General features: G+C 42.9%; 2 protein-coding genes across 5 annotated transcripts in view; one reads left to right on the top strand and one right to left on the bottom strand.

Annotated features, from left to right (window-relative positions):
• The window catches only part of CMSS1 (cms1 ribosomal small subunit homolog), a 1,251,672-nt gene that overhangs the window by 1,089,195 nt on the left and 145,116 nt on the right, over window positions 1–17,361 (bottom strand). The gene's annotated exons all lie outside the window — the stretch shown is intronic.
• The window catches only part of FILIP1L (filamin A interacting protein 1 like), an 840,953-nt gene that overhangs the window by 818,587 nt on the left and 5,005 nt on the right, over window positions 1–17,361 (top strand). Inside the window, exon 1 of one of the 4 annotated variants that reach the window (XM_069204875.1) lies at window positions 10,052–10,070. The exons of the other annotated variants lie outside the window; for them this stretch is intronic. The gene's annotated coding sequence lies outside the window, so the exon portion shown is untranslated. Of the gene's footprint in view, window positions 1–10,051; window positions 10,071–17,361 lie in introns of those variants that run through there. 4 annotated transcript variants of the gene reach the window in all.

Here is a 17,361-nt window from a genome sequence, read left to right as displayed (position 1 = left end):
GCAAGTGGTCCTGTGTTTATACTTACCCACCTGGCATTCCATACAAGCCTCGTTTTTGTGCTCTATGAGGTTGTATTTATTTTCTTATGAAACTGGCTTCTCTCTTGTTTTGTGTGTGGGAGAACAAATACGTAGTTGGAATGCTAGGCAGAGGGAACACATTCTTTAGTTTCCTATTCAAATATTCATCACATACCTCGGGGCAACTAGTGCCCCTGTGCAGCAGTGATCTATCTACATATGGAGGTGCTGGACATTTCATAGTGAGTTTGTTCTCAAGATTCGAATAACACACAAAGTAAAAAGAACGAAAACTGGAAAGCTCAGGTAACTGTTAAAGCAAGTTATTGAGATCGGACATCAGGAGGGTTCAGGAGCTCCAATTATCAGAAAGGAAAAACACAGGTTTACTCTTATGTCCATTCCAGAAAAATGCCTGAATTCAACTGTCAGCTGGCTATCTCCTGATTGCCAACACGTATGACAACGGAAGGCTAAATCCAAAAGAGTGCATGATGCCCACTTCAGTATTGGAGATACCTGGTTCAGTCAGTGCTTTCAATTTGCTTCATTCCCAGTCGCTCTTAACTTGTTACTAGTAGCACTGTAGGTCATTCGACACCACCAACGTCAGGTGCCTGCGCTCTTATCTTCAGAAGATGAAGATATAATTGCTGTTAATGCTACTGATGCTGTAAGTGGAGAGTGATATGGGGAGCTTACACCAGTGATACAAACTGCACCCCAGCCTAGTGGGACCGTCTCCGTATTGCAGGGCTCACCCCAATGTGGCGGCACTAGCTAGCCACCCTACACTCTACCACCACCACCAGGTCTGCTGTACCAGTGATTGTTGGTTGATAGGTTAGTAGTCTCTCGGGTCAGGCTAGCTGATTGTTGAGCAGGATTCTGAAGCACTCTGCACCGTTAGTTGGTTAGGGCTTAGACTTTGTTCGGGATAATTGGACGCTGGTGCTGTGGCGTCACTCAGCTTCGCAGTGAGAGAGCCTGATGTATTTAGAGTCTTGTAATCGTAGTATATTGTAATCCTCATTGATGGTTGGACATGGATGCGTTGTATTCTTTCGTCACGGTGAAATGGCTTCCTCCTGAATTAGCTGCATCCTATCTAGTTCAGCCTGGAGCTGACAGACCTTGACGAGGCCTGCTCAGTACAGCTCTCATAAGCAATAGTTAAGGCACAAAAGCTAGGTCCTTTTTCACAGCTGCAGGTAAGTTCAGGTGAAATCGGTTTGACTGGTCTTCCAAGGGTAAAAATAATTTATGCTAAAAGCTTGCATAGTGATCCTTTTTGTGATGCAAATCAGGGGCGGCTTCTTCATAATGGCGGAGAGGCGTCACCCGCCTCCCCCCACCCCCCTCTCCTCACCACCAGCAGCGGGATCTGCTAAATCTTTCAAAGAAAAGGATAATAAACTGTTTATTATCCTTTTCTTTGAAAGGGGCGGGGCAGCGGGGTGACGTGCACTGCCCTCACTGCGCATGTATGTTTGGCTGGCAGTCTCGGCCGGCCAAATATACATGCGCAGTAGGCTCTCTCAAACCCGGAGAGCCTGCACAGGCTTCCAGTCTGCCTGGGAGCACCCTGGCTGGGTGTTCCCAGCTAACCCGGACGCTGCTCTGAGCAGCGTCAGGATTGGCGCAGGGCAGGCTGGGAGCCTGTGCCTGGAGAAATGACGCAGGAGAGAGGAGCACCGCACAACGGAGAAGTTACGTTTTTTTTTTCTTTAATACATTTTAATAATGTATTAATGCCCCCCCTGCATATTCCCCTGCCCTGCTCCCAGGAATCCCCGTGAGCTGCTACTGATGCAAATGCTTCCTCCATAAAAATTAAGAGTGCACTGCTCTATCGGTCAGTTTCTGTGGAAAGTAAGGCAGCTGCAACAAAAGCGCTTAAGATTCATTGAGATAAGTGAGTGCATACAGGGGTGAGAGCCTACAATTTTGTGAAGTGTGACAAGTAGGAATTTCTCTATTGTATGGTTTGTTGAGGAAACAGATTGGAAGAGTGTTACATTAAAGACATAGTCATTAATTAAGATTTATTTGTGTGAATAAATAGGAAAAAATACACCTGATGCCTCATCATTAAACGCTGCTGGAAAATTAGAACATTTGTGAGTTTCTATGGGCACAACCAATGGAGGATGGAAAAAAGAGGAGTCGAAACAATAGGAAAGGAGTGAGGAATAGGATATAAAATATTTTCCTTCTGAATAGACAACAAAAATATTACTAGATGACTCTCTAAGAGAGTCCTGAAAACCTTTTCACTCTTCCGGCAATAGAATCATTACACTAAAAGTCAATTCAAATTTCAAAAGTATCACTGTGCTCTCTGGAAATGATCTCTGTAAACTAATCTCCAAATTCGGGCCCTTGTTGGTAGTCACTAATCTTTCCCTAGTTGGAGAAGGAACAATTAAAACAATGGGTCTTAATTTAATAGGATTTCCTCATCACATTCATACTCACTCTCACAAGCTGGTAGGCATTTGAAAATCCTTTGAACATTCAAACACTTCTCATCTTGGGTGAAAACAGTTTTCTTAACAAATTTAACCGTTCTGTAAGGGGGTGCGAATTTGGAACTGCCTTTTCCCATCTGACCTGGTTAATGATTCCTGACGTGGTCACCCACAGCAAAATTGTAAATTTTGACTCTGTTGGCATTATTATTATTTTTTTTAATCTTTTTACGAAACAGCTGCTCAGCGTATATCACAGACAATTGGTGGATCAACTGTAAAATGGGCATCATAATGTGGCAAGTCACAACACAATTATGAAAATTATCATCAATGTGAATACGGTTCTCAACAAGAACTGCGTGTAACATTATGCCCAGAACAAATTAATCGAACCACCCCCTCCCAATCCCACAAGAATCACATACCACTACATCATAAGGGGTCTCTCTCAATAAGCTTGCCAATTATTCCAAATATTTTCCAGTTTCTGAGAGTAACCTCAGCTCTGATACACCACACATTCAGCAGAGGAATTTCTTTCACAGTGAAACTAGAGTCCACACAACTATTCAGATGCCACAACACGAAACACAAGCCCATATCCACATTCTCTCTGATGGTGGAAGCGGCATTGCCAGCTGATAAGAAGATAATCATCCTGCTTGGCAAACAACTTCCCAAGCAGTTGTGGGAAGGAACAAGACTACACATTCATTCCCGAGGTATCTCTGATCGTGCTTTCAGAAATCTCTCGGAGGATTGTAGAGTGAAGCCACATCCCTATGCAGTTAGCTTGCAATATTTACTAGATAGCAATTAAGCACAGTATATAACAATCCGATATTGACAGCAGGCAGTGCTTGTCTGTACCATTTTAAAAAGCTATTGGACTGTACCAGTTTAAGATCCGGTGTATTTTACTTATTGGGATTGGGACTTTCTCCCTCTTCCATTATGAACATTTCAAACTGTCCATGAAATAATTCTCCATGAATAGAAATAATTTCTCAGCTGCCACTAGCGGCTGCTAAATGTGATAAAATATGTTACCCTGGTGTACACGTGATTAAACTTCAATATAAACACTGAGCAACAATAGATCAGACAAATATCCATGCCCTCCTCCACCCCATCCAGGTGAGCCTTGCAGCAAGCGTCTCAGTCAGCTATCGTCTTTCCCTCTTCTCCAAAAACATAAACTGTGTTTCATTTCTCAGTAGGAAGAGAGAAAACTTGACAGTAAAACTTACTAGAGTAAGTAATACACCCAGATTATTCCCACCACACTTTTTTTTTTTAATGCACTATATCATCCCTTTTGGCTGCTAAAGTTGAACGTATCCGAAACACACACAGATGATAACTGAGCACAATGCCACAGCAGGGAACAGATTTCAGGTTCCTTCCATTGCACACCTTCCAGAGGAACTATGTGGCAAAAAACGGCTGATGAGAGTTAAGTACTTAAGATGCCTTTGCAGGATAGCTGGACTTGACATTTTTGAGATTATGATGTCAAATGTTTCCTCTAAACAGTACAACTTAGCTTTTGGCACAGTTGGCACAGTTTTCTCCCCACAGCCTATTTCTGGTTTACCACAGAAGTATCTGCTGAAGCCCGTGTCCTGATAAAACAAGATCAACCTTCAAGGCTGAGTCTTGTCGGATGTGTTTAATTCTTTAGAACTTTGAACTGCTGTTATTGCCGAATTAGAGTGCTCTTAGTTAAATGTTGACTGCAATTGATTTTGTAGGTGTTGATTAAAATAGGCTGTCAAATTAAATACAGTGCTAAAGCTTAACACTATGCACTCTGGACACTTAAGACGTTGATGGAACCGTAGTGGGCAAAGGAATGTCACAGATATTTGATAAAAGTATAAGACTGGAGAATTTATCCGGTGAAACTAACACCATATTAAGTTTGTGAAAGACAATTATGCCCACTTAAATGAGATTTGTCCTAGAAAAACGAAGTTGGTATTGGTAGCTACACAGATTCTGGCTTATCACAAGGAAGCGTGATTTCCCCAATTAATAAATTATTGATCTATAATAGTATGGAAAATATTTCCATTAGAAAAGACCACATACATGATGAATGAAAGAACCAAATATGTCTGCAAGATATGGTTTCTTTTGATCAAGTAGCTTGTGAAAGAAAATCAGGCTTCTATGTGCTGAACAAGGTTGAGGACTTTAAGACTTTTCCAGACGTGAATACAAACAGAAGCATAAAGTCCTGTGGACAAATGGGTGTTTCAATATTAACTGGCTAAAGAACTATTTTATATATAATCTTCAGTTACAAGTACTTTAAGATTAGGATTCAAGACCTAAAATAACACTGAAATTCACAAGTAATGGTCAGCTATGAAACCATATTCCGCCTGACTTCACTGCTCACGGCCACTCACATTACGTCATAGATGACACTGCAAATACACCACTCACGTCAACGGAATGTATCTATGTGTTTTTTTTATTGTGCAAACCTAGCCAAAAAGGCAGTGGAGAGCTGGTATTGGATTATTACTGCACGAGATATTGTGGTTTTTAGGAGGGCCAGTCACAGCTCCACAGCCGCTCCACAGCCGACCTGCCTGCCGCCAACAGCTCCGCCGGCATTCTTTAGTCTGATTGCGACTGCTCCACCATCATTCCTGAGCCTGAATGCAACAGCTGCGCCCACCTGCATCCCTGAACCTGAACCTGAATGCGATCACTTCATCCGCATTCCTGAGCCAGATTGCGTCTACTGAACCCCTGCCGATGACTCCTTTGAGCCACTGCCCCTCCCACCATCCCCGCCTCCCAACCCAGCCCCTCCCAGGACATATAATGGAGGCCTCCGCGCAGTCTTGTGAGAAGTGCCTGCTCCGCTGGCATTCCTCAGCCTGATTCTGACAGATCCGCCTGCATTCCTGAGCATGATTGTGACAGCTCTGTACACATTCCTGTGCCTGAATGCGCCCACTCACGCCCCTGCTGACATCTCCCTTGCAACACTGCCGCTCCCGCCTCCCACCACTGCCCATCACACTTCCTAGGACATATAATGGAGGCTGTTGGCGCTCCAAAGGCAAGCCTGTCTGTGCCTGGACTGCACATAGTGCCAGGACACCTGATCCTCTCACCCCCCACGCTACACCATGAAGGAGCTCCATGCCTTGAATGTTGACACCCCATCAACAGCTGCTTCATGGCCTCCCCACGCTTAGCCAAAGGACCCTTTCACCTGCCTACAATGCAGCTTCCCCTGTAACGCGGGACACCTGCGCACACCAACGCCCGCACTGCACCCACACAGAAGACTATGAGCAACCAAGCTCCACTCCTGTGCTCCCTGATAAACATCCACTCCTTATGCAAACACGCCACAGAAATCTGGGACACCATCAACACCCACGACCCAGATATCGCCTTCATGACAACCCAACGCCCCTCAAGGAACACATGAACGTTCTACTCCACTGCGATGCCAATGCCACGATGCGAGGCACCCTCGCATACAGTCCCTTATGAGCACATCCAGCCTTCTGCGACGCCATTACCAACCTTATCGTCCCCCTCGCCATCGACTCCCGTCATTACGTCCTACTGTGTGATCTCAATTTTCACCTTAATGACACAAACTCAACTTCCCACATAGAGAACCTCAGCAACATCGGCCTCACCCAACTGGTCACCAAACCCATGCACAAAGCAGGACACACACCGGATGCCATCTTCACTTCTATGAGCAGAATCAATATCACCCACCTGACCAAACTTACCTAGACCAAACACTTCATCATCCACTTAACCATCTCCAATTCCCAGCACACCACCTCCGAGCACCTCAGCTACCCTACCAAAGTTCAGGCAAGGTAACAGACCATATGGGCACAAGCTCTAGGCACTGCACAACCTGAGCCCACCGCAGAGCTCGACCTCAACCAGGTCGTTCAAAACTTTACCACCAGTATAACCAACACCGCCAATAGAGTCGCCCTTCTGACACCAGCTATCACCAACAAAACCTCCAAACCAGTGAGATGGTAAACTCCAGAGTTCAGAAACTCCAAACGCAACTGCCACTGCCTCGAGAAACAATGGAGCGTTACCAAGGACCCCTCCGACAAAACCACCTAAAAGGTAGCCCTCAACAACTACCACCACCACATTAAGGCAGCAGAAAAAGCACCAATCACCACCTGAATCAACACTGCAGCCAACAACACGAAAGAACTCTTCAAAATCATCAAAGAATTCTCTAGCCCTATAGCCACAGAGACCACCATCCACCCATCCCAGTAACTCTGCAACACCCTCTGACTACTTCCACAGCAAGATCACCACCATATAGAACAATATCGACCACAAACTTCTACCTTCAACCTAGACAACATCTCTCAAGCAGCAAACACCAGCCACACCATAACCTCCTGGTCCCCGATTACCACACAGACCATTGCAGCCATCATGTCATCCATCCACTCTGAGTCACCTGACGACCCATGCCCCCACTGACCTTTCAGCCTAAGAGCCAACACTATTAGTACAGGACTAACCTGGATCCTCAACACCTACATCTCTACAGAAACCTTCCCGGACGAATGGAAGCAGGTAGAGGTCAGACCTCTCCTAAAACAAAAACCTTAGCCAACCTCAGCCACCTCAAAAAATAAAGAGCAATCTCCCTGCTCCTTTTCCTGACTGAAGTGCTTGAGAAAGCCATAAACCAACAGCTCACTGACTACCTCAAACAAAATCACCTTCTTGACACCTCATAATCAGGATTCCAGGCCAACCACAGCTCAGAGACTGCATTGATTGCCACCACCACGACACCAGGACCCGCCTCGTCCGAGGAGAGTCAGCAGCTCTGATACTTCTGTACCTCTCCGCAGCGCCCAACACACTCTCCTACCACATTCGCCTCAACCTACTCCACAACATAGGCATTCAACAAAACACCCTTAAGAGGGTTGCTTATTTTCAGAGACAAGGCACCTTCGGCACCCAGGTACCCTTAGGGGTGATAGCACTGCGCTTTACAAATGTTATGATTGATTGATTGAGGTGGTTCTTCAACCCTTTACTACACTGAAGCAGGGGTTGTCCTTATGGATATGGGGATTTTGTTCCAGAGCCTAAATGCACAGGTAGAAAATGCTTGCTGCATTGTTTTTTTCTTTTTTAGTTTCCAGTATGATGGTGGCCTGACTGCAGGTGTGCCAACAGCCAACAAATATTGGCAGTTTGTCTGCAAGATGGGCCTGGGTGCTAATTATGCTGGTCTTGTAAATGATGCAGCTGGCTTTGAAGATGGTGCGAGCCATCAAGGGGAGCCAATTGAGTTCCACAAGGATGGAGATGGTATGCTAATGTGTCTTCCATCTCTGGATGAGACTTGCTATGGCCTGTACAATGCCTATAAAGGGGTTCCATTGTTAGGTATAGAAGTCCATGGAGCAAGCTCAATCTAAGTGACTTCCCATTTGGTGGAAGTTGGGGTTCGAAGTTGTCAGAGGTCATGTCATTGTGGCAGATTTGCAATGTTTGCTTGCTTGTTCTTGGCAAATAAGAGGAATTCTGCATTGGTTGGGTTCAGCTTCAGGGAGGGATTTGACACCCAGGTTTGGATGAGTTGCAGGCGGTGTTGAGACGTTGACTGTCTGAGGCAGAGAAGACACTCAAGCAGAGTTCTGTATTGTCAGCGTATTGGTAAATCTTGATGCTGGTATCTCTGAATAGAGCTTTAATGGCTCCATGTATATGTTGAAGATGAGAGGAGATAGTATGGAACCCAGGGAGACTTTGAGGATTGTTGGAATCTTTTGAAGTCCATGTAAACAAGCTTGTTTTAGTTGGAAAAGTAAGAGGAAAAATCAGTGAAGGACAATGCCAGTAAACCCATTCAAGACTACAGAGTGTGGATGAGGGTTGGATAGTCAAATGGGTCAAAGGTTACTGACAGTTCCAGCATTATCTGGAGGTAGGCATCGTCTTCATCTTGGTCCGAAGGGCATTATCTACAATGTATAAGTGTCTCTGTGCTGCAGCATGAGCTGAAGCCAGATTGGTATTCATGCAGGGCTGGTTAGCACTGATGTGATCTTGGAGTGGAGTGTAGACTTCTTATTTTGCCAATGAAGAGTAGGTGAGTGACTGTGAAATCACATGTCATTATCATTCACATCATCAACATCATACAATTATGAAATCAGTTCAGAGTAAAAAAAGGCATAAGGTATTGTCTCTTACTGCAGCATAGGGACTGGTCAGAAATGACAGAAGGAATCATGCAATTCGAAAATGACGCTGATATTATGAAATCTGTTGCTATGAGGGCAATAACATACACCAAAACTCCCAAACTTAAAAAAATAATAAAATACAATGATTGGAAAATATTGATGGAAACTGCAACATTGTCCACAGTGTTTCCTCAGTGATTACAAATTCAGAGTCCAAGCTTTTTTAAAAGGGACGTATGACCCTCAAGGGCCTGTCTTCTGGAATTCATTGCCCTGTGACTTAATGACCAATGCCAAGAGACCAACTCAGATGGTGTGTGTCTTCTAAATGCATCAATTAATTTATTCATTCATTCAGTGACTCTCACACTCACAGTGGTTAAATCAGGATGAGACCGGGAAAGACAGTCCACTGTAAATCAAAAGACTCCTTTTCAGAGCTGGGCTAAATTTGCTGGCTTATTTGGCTAAGACAGTAGAACTGACCTTTTTATGTTAGCACAAGATGCCTTTTCCTTATGCACAAGCAAGCCCACCACAGGACTGAAGGTAGGGTGTTACGTTCTGAATTCATTAAGATAGGGTTTCCACCCAGGTCGTCCTAATCAATTTGAGTTCACCCTGTCTGTTTAGAATGAAAGGAAATTTCTGACTAAAAAGCACTTGCGTAGAACTAATGTACAATTTACACAAAATTGTAAATTCTAGTCCCACCTGTATTAGGCTTCCTTCCCTTAGCGCTGGATGTTTTTTCTGCAATGTATTTAAAACAAAAATATCTTTGTTCTAACTGCAATTACGATCCATACAATTAAAAATAAAAATTTGAATACCATGCATTTCTAATATTCTTCAGTATATCCAAAAAGTATTACAATCTCGAAGCAATATTAAAAAATAAAATCTCAACTGCGTTATGTTCTTTGGGAAGAAGACCCCAAAGAAGATCAAAAGAGGTTAATAAGTAAAATTTAGTTCGTAGTGTAGTTTAGAATAATATGTTTTCATACAAAATCGCATTCTAGAAAAGCAGCTAATAAAAAGGTGGTTTGACCACCCACCGAGCACATGAAATTGCTAATCTGAAAAACATATGCAACAAACCTTACTGCGACTGATTTAAAAAATGGCATTTTGTATATCCAACAAAATAATTAAAATATCCTTTTACATTTCACTAGAAAGGCTTGTAATCCTCTTACGAAGCTGAAAACATTCAAGATACATTTTCTTCTGCCTGCTACTCAGTGAAAGCCTTCTGGACGGGAAGTCAGTTTATGTACCACAACGATCAACCATTAGAAGTTCAGTAAAAACTAAAACGGCTCTCCAGGTCAGGCTGTTTTAAATTACATTGTTGCATTGTATTAAAACATTTTTACAGTGCTTACTATCCTTTGGGGTGCACAGAATTGGTTGCCTACATGGGCAGCATGAAGTCCCATTTAGGGTGTGCAGTTGTAAGGATGTTGTCTTTGGTTCTGATTCTATGCAGGAAGTGTTTCCATGTTTGTTTTGTGTGATGACTACTGAGGTGCAGTTATGTGCAGTTTTGTGTTAACGGGATGCTGCACTTAGCAGTTTGGTGGATGAAGAGTAGTGAGAGGTTGACATGCAGTTGGTTTTCAGTAAGCGGCAGCTATGATCTGTTCTGTAGGCCTCTACATGGCATTTCTTATGATCATTGTCCTCTTAGCTGGTTTCTGCATTGGGTTGTACAATCTGAGATATTTTGTTTAAAACGTTTTGGTCCTCAGGAGGCATGATTGGAGATAAGAATGGTGGAGGGTCTGCTAGGATGGACTTTACCATCCATATCTGTTTTGCATTGTGAGATGCAAAGAAGCGGTCTTTAGTATGTATGTAGTTGGGACAATGAAATGATGCACTGAATTAGAGTCCTCCAATTGGTCAGCAGCATGTGGCAGATCTCTTCATTTATTTTGCACTGTCTGTGCAGTTAGTGGTGGCTGGTTTATGGGCTGGTACAGTTGTGGGTGATGGACAACACCCTTAGCAGATATGTCTTATCTGAGTGTAGGAGTATTAGGCAGCATAAGGGAGTTATTTTGAAGCCGGGATGAACTAGTTGGTATTCGCATTAACGTGGGCTGTAAAGTTTACATATGAATGTACATTACTATACGATACACAGGCTAGCCAGAGGAAAGACCATCATAGCTTAATTGGATGTAGAAAGTAGCATGCTGGGTGGGCTGTTCCATATCTTTGGGATGTAACCTGTAGATTGTACTGTGCTTCAAATTACAATAATAATTTTGGGTTCTATCACAGGGTTGTGGGATGATGTAATGTCTTGCACAATGCCCATGTTTTCACTTCTTTTCTGAAGTTTAAATGCTCCTGAATGCTTCATATCTTCATTGGTGGCAAGTTAAAGAGCATAGTGGCTGGTAATGAGAAAGCAGTGCCTCCTATGGATTTCTTATAGTAAGGTGATATAATGGTCCATGGTGCAAATCTTGAGCTAAGTATCCTGTTTTGCTTGTGTTTTTTTTTTCATTTAAATTATAGATTTAGTGTTCCATTTCCTTGGAAGACTTTGCTGACAATGCAGTGCCCTCAACATTGCTGTTCTAGCTATAGGCAGCCAGTGGAGTGTTTGCAGAACTGGAGTCCCTTTCCAAGGAGTGAAGGGAGCGGATAAAATATGTGCCAGTCTGTGCAACCTACTTGTTAGCAATGAGTAGCCTATACCGATGTCATGGTCAGCGGCTGCAGGAGAGGAAGTTACAAGTCATAGGTGCTACAAAACGTCAGTTTCCAGGCCCTCAAGCATACATAAAACGCTGAGATAGAGAGGGGCGTGGAACTTTCAGTTTGCACTACACCTAGCAGTGTGAAGGCAAAGTTTGGGAGAAGGAGCACAGGTTTCTGGCTGTAAACTTGAGGCATGACGATAAGCATGGCTGCCTGGTTTTCTACCCATTGCAGTTTGTTTGAAATCTTTGTACGGAGCCCTCTCAGGATCCCATTTTAATAGGGCAGGAGGGACATAAAAGTGAGCATTAGCACAAGCCATTATGACAAAAGCAATCACAAGAACACACAAGTTAAAAATAATTTTTTTTTGGCTGGAGGGGATGGGGGGGGGATGTGAAGAATAATTTTACAACATGACTTACAGGACTCTAAGGTTCCATATGTCAGAGGACGGTCAAATGGGAGGTAGGTGAAGATTTCTGGACCAAATTATCAGGACTTCAGTCACGGAGGTGATGAGGCAGAGCCGATCGCGGGACATCCAACTCTCAACTCAGGAGTGCAACCTGTAACTGGTGCATGGTCTCTGATTTCCTTTCATAATTTAAGAAAGATCAAGGTGTCACTTGCCTATAAGTCGAAGCCAACTTCGTTCCCTTCTACGATCCTCACAAGCAGAGCAGAATAGGTGTTAAAAAAAAAAATCAGCAAAAGGCTGAGGGCTATGAAACCCTAACACGGCTACTATCGGGAGCCGGGCAGAAGGAGTAGAGGCTGGCCTGACAGTCCAGATCATGAGGAAGTACTTAAACCATTCACGCAGTACCCATAAACTCGTTTGCAGCTCATATGTAGGAGGAGAGTGGCACGGTCAGTGATATCACTGGCTCTAGGTAAGTACCCAAGGATGTGAGCAGCTCCTGTCTGATGTTCAGAAGGATAGCGCCTGTTCCACCAAGGGCTGAAATCACAACTGATAGTGACAATAAAACAAAACTCTTGCACATGAATAGGAACTTGGGCAGAGTTAGTACACTTTTTCTCAGTTAAATCAGCGAACATGACATCATTTTCTACTTATCTCATGATCTTCCAGGGAGACTAGCACTGGTCTGCTTCATAATATCATTGAGCCGGGAAACATACAGGGTGTTATAAAAAAAAGAACAGATAACATGCATGTTTCGAGAGTGATAAAAGGGGAATGATAAAAAGAAGAGTAAGTAGTGGGAGAGAGGGAGGTGCCTTGACTAGCGGCCTAAAATATATTTGTTGCATTTTGACTGTGGGTGGATAACACTGATTGTTAAAGGAACAGGCATGCCTCTGACTAACAATGTTAGGGGAGGTTTAGGAGCTTCTACCCTTCACAGGATTCCAACAGAGCATAGCCTTGCTTTGGAGTAAGCCTAGAAAAAATGATCCATATGCCCTGAACGGTGTTATGCTTCTGTTGAATTATTGCTACTTGAGGGATGCATGTAATGTTGACCATGACATTCATCATTCCATTTCTAGTTGGGATCATTCAAAACCTAAGCTGATCTTTTTATTCACCTGAAGGGCGGGGAACCAAAGTTACTGTGTGCACTAATGACTTTCAGAATGGATCATCAATATTAAGAACCCCCCTTTACAGTAGCCCAATCTCTTCCTTGTTTGAGCTTTGTGAAGTGCATTTATCCATGCTAAAGTATGGATTGGAGTCAGACCATAACTATTATAAAGCCTGGTCTCACTCTGAAGTAGCGAGAACGTTTGAAAACTAAGCAGTTCTCCAAGTTATTTTTTGTTTTTCATAAAAACAGTCCTGGTCTTTTTTCAGTCACAGAGACCGGAACAGGAGAGAGAGGGTGGGAAAAGTAAGTAAAGGAAGCAAAGAAGAAGAAACAGGGATTGTGAAAGGAAATGACCTACCAAGCTTGTAAAACAAAATTCATAGCACACTGAGGGAAAACATGAGGCATAGACTGGCCCTTAGGCATACATGATAAATGCTGGAATGGGACAGTTATCTCCAGTTTACCTTCTGTCTTTGGAACCTCCTCTTGCAAGGCCCAACCTGTACAGGGCCTGTAGACTGTATGTGTCTCGGGTAGATCCCCTGAGTGAGTCAGGGTCAATCTTATAAAGTGTGCATGCCCTAACTACAAAATGAATACTGTACTGGCAGACACCTTGGGGTGTGTGGTTACAAACTGGTGAAAAGATTGTTCTCAGAATGAGTGTTTGAATAAATTTATTAACAAAATGTGGAGTTGCTTTATACGACGTGCACATATACTATATGTTACAGACACTACATTGAGTTTCTTTTCAAATTGCGTGCGCAGGGATAAAGGATGTCCCTAGGTATGTTGCCACACAGAGTGAGTGGGCCCACCAGGAAGTGTCAGTTACCTGGAAACCTTCATATATGTGGGGCTCTCCTATTCTGGACGTGGCCTGTGCTCCTGTCTCAATGCAGCTCTTCTAGTTGAACAAGCCAACAATATATGTACTGCCATTGGTTTAAACAAAACAACGCCTCTGAATTCCTATTTACTTACATGATGGACGGTATCTGTCCCCTTTTCTCAGTCTACGCATGCTGCACAGAGGCTGTATGTACAGTGATGTCCCAGCAGATTATTTCCTAGAAGCCCCAAGATTTATTACTGACAAACAAATTTGTATACCCGGAATTATGCTTAACCACAAGAATTTACAGGGACTATGCCATCAGGATTACGGCTGGAGCGAAGACAGGAGCTCAGCTCCTACATGTTACACTCAGGACGTAGTGGTGTTGCATATGCATTTCCAAGTATACACAACACTGGGACATGCTCTTCTGTGCTTCACACCAGATTTAATTGTAAGTGACCTCTACCTTTTCTACTGGCCGACAAGATGATAAGTCAGTTACATAACAAAGGATAACTCACCCCTCTGAATACAAAGCAGATTCCTCTGCGTTAGTGTTCTTTGTACCGATTCAAGTCCTGCGGTCTGTGTGGGGTGTGTGGCTCCCACCTGGCAAACTGCACTGCTGGGAGCTCTGTGGTGTTTGAGTGGCGGCCATGCACTGGATGCCCTCACATGCCAGATCTCACCCTCACCTGCCCATCATCGCACCCTGAGCAGCTCAAAGGAAGTGGCCTCTGTGCTTATATTGCTTGTGGAATGGGCATGCCTGGGGCAGATGCCCAGGTGGGTGATATGCAGAGAGAGGGGTGATGGGAGGGCTACCCTCCATTATTGTTAAACTCGCTACCTGAACTTCTGGAAATCCACCATGGTAACGATTTAGGGACTAATTTCTAGTCTGCTTACGTGCTCTTTTCTTTCTGCCTGATCTGGTAGCCATGCTTCACGAGAGACAAGTTTCCCTCACAAGTTACAATCAAAGTGGAATCGTAATGCAATACTGTTAATATGCTCTGCTAGCTTTTCCTTTGTGGCGGCCTGTATGTGAACTGCTTTTATCTGTAGAAACTCTTTATTTCATGAGATTCCTGTTAGAAATTCTGTTATCAGAAACTTTTCTTATGTAAAGAAGCCAAGAACCCTGCTATTGCAATAGTAACTGTATTTATGTAAAGCACTCTACCCATTCGGGTCTTGTCTGCGCTATAAAAAATTGCAAATAAATAAAGAAATACAGAAGAATTTGGTGTTGAAGATTTCCAAACTGCTAAAAGGTCCTCCTCCTGTGCCCTAACAGCGGGGAATCCCAAGAGGAAATGATGTTTAGGACCTGACAGTACAGACATACACACAAAAAGCAAATAACTAAATACATAAAGAAAGAAATAGTACATAAGATCCCGTGCTCACTATGGAATTGAAATCCTACATGAGAGGATGCGGTCTCTATTGCCGAGCATGACAATGGCTATTCGCAACACACCAAAAAATCATCATCATCATGTTTATTTCGAGCTATCATCAAGAATAATTTAGGATATTAATGTACAAAACATTACCGCTTTAGAAAACATAATATAAAACGTGTTAAATTCACGCGTTGAGCACACTCTTAAAATACATAACTGGATAGGAGCAATCATAAATACTTCTCGACAAGATTTTTATAAGTGTTCAAAAAGTAAAATATATGTAAGCCTGCAAAGCAGCATTTGGTGGTACGTTATGGATTTTCACTAAGACAGTGAAAGCTATTAGGACTCATCTCTCCCATAATGGGTTAATATCAGTGCTTAATTTGTAATTAAAAATGTGCCCAAAGCCCTCCTCTGAAACTCGCGGATGCTGCAATGAAATGTGCACAGAGCACAGAATACTGAGGCTCTTAATCCTGATGCCATCTCGGGCCTCGTTAATTCATTTACAGCCACTCCCTGTCCCTTCAGCTCACTCTTGCAGCTGTTTTCTCCCTTTGTGACTATTTTTCGTTTTTCTCTTCCTCTGCCTTTCCCATATGTGTCTTTTGCTCGCAGGTAATGCTTGAGGCAGAAGAATAAGTGCCGGCCATCAAAAATAAACAGGTGCCCCGCACCGGAAACCACCGGCTAATATTAAGTACTGGTTGATATTTCTTCTACAGCAGCGGTATCGAAAGTTAGACAACGAGTGATTTACAAATTCGACAGGCTCAGCCAGCCACATACAATGAAAAGGATTAACATGTAGATTATTTGTTACTTTTCACACGTGTCTATAAATAAATTCCTGCGTGGATCCGGTTTTAGGTCTCAACACTGGAAAACCCTATTCTATATGTTTTATCATGTCGATGTTCAGTAGTTTTGCGCAATTGGAGATACTGATGTTTGTCAGTTCCCAATCTACGGAATACTGTGCTATTCAGCGCCTCTTTTAAGTTTGAATAATAGCCTTCAATAAAGGGAAGCTTAGCAGACGAGTATGTAGATATGCAGATGAACGAAATGTATTATGCTGGGTGTGGCAAGAAAAGACATTGGCGTATTTAACGTTGCACGAGTCTAGATATTTCTTCGTTTTAAGTAGAGAGGAACCCAAGCACTTTTCGCTGTTTTTTTGGGGGGAGTATCTGCTAACATTATTTAATTTTTCAGACAGTCGCGGACCCCCGAGTAGGCATTAACTGACCTCAGGCTAAAAACCACTAGTCTAGGACTAGAGAAGCAGCAGAGATGTTTCGCCAATTTCTAGAGCCTATCAAAAGTACCTAATATACCACTAATGCAATGTTTCTTTCTATAGTTGTGCATCCTCAGATTGCATGCTGCCTCAGTAAAGCCTCGCCTGGATTATTAAAACCTTGCATCAAATTAGATCCTGATTTATAAAGTCTGACTGTTGCCTTTCCTTGTTTTCTTTCGTATGACCCTCTCCTTACTATCAATTCTCTGCATGCCTCCTCTCGCAGAGTGCAGCCCACTCTAAATTACATTGCATACATGTTCGCCTTAATCTCTATTATTGTACTGCATTCCTCCAAAATGTCCACACTTCACTACATCAATCACAACCCATCTTTCTTTGCTCCCATATCCCCGCAATCGTACAAAACCTAAACTCATCTAGTCTTTCTATTAATCCCACCAATTATTTACATGAACTCACATAGCTCACTAATAAGCACGTTACACTTTTAATTAAATTTACCAGAGAGTAAATGATGATAACCTCAAGAAATGGTCTTCTTAAGAGCAAAATTAATCCCAATAAACAGCAACCACTGGATTAACAACCTAGGTTTCCATAGCAGCATGCTTTAATGCCCCATTAGGGGTAATACGCTACATAAATGCAGACTACAGAAATGGCAATAAAGAGCCATATTATACATGATACCCGTTATGTATTATTTATATTACATGTTTACTGTGTCAAAGTTTGCTTGAACATTTGGTTTTCTTCAAAGCGCTGATAAAAATGGACACTGACTGGAATTACAATGTTTATGTTCT

Source organism: Pleurodeles waltl, chromosome 8 (assembly GCF_031143425.1).
Source record: "Pleurodeles waltl isolate 20211129_DDA chromosome 8, aPleWal1.hap1.20221129, whole genome shotgun sequence".
Classification (NCBI taxonomy): Eukaryota; Metazoa; Chordata; class Amphibia; order Caudata; family Salamandridae; genus Pleurodeles; species Pleurodeles waltl.
Note: the sequence above shows the minus strand (reverse complement) of the source record. Positions and strands in the feature narration are given on the sequence as shown.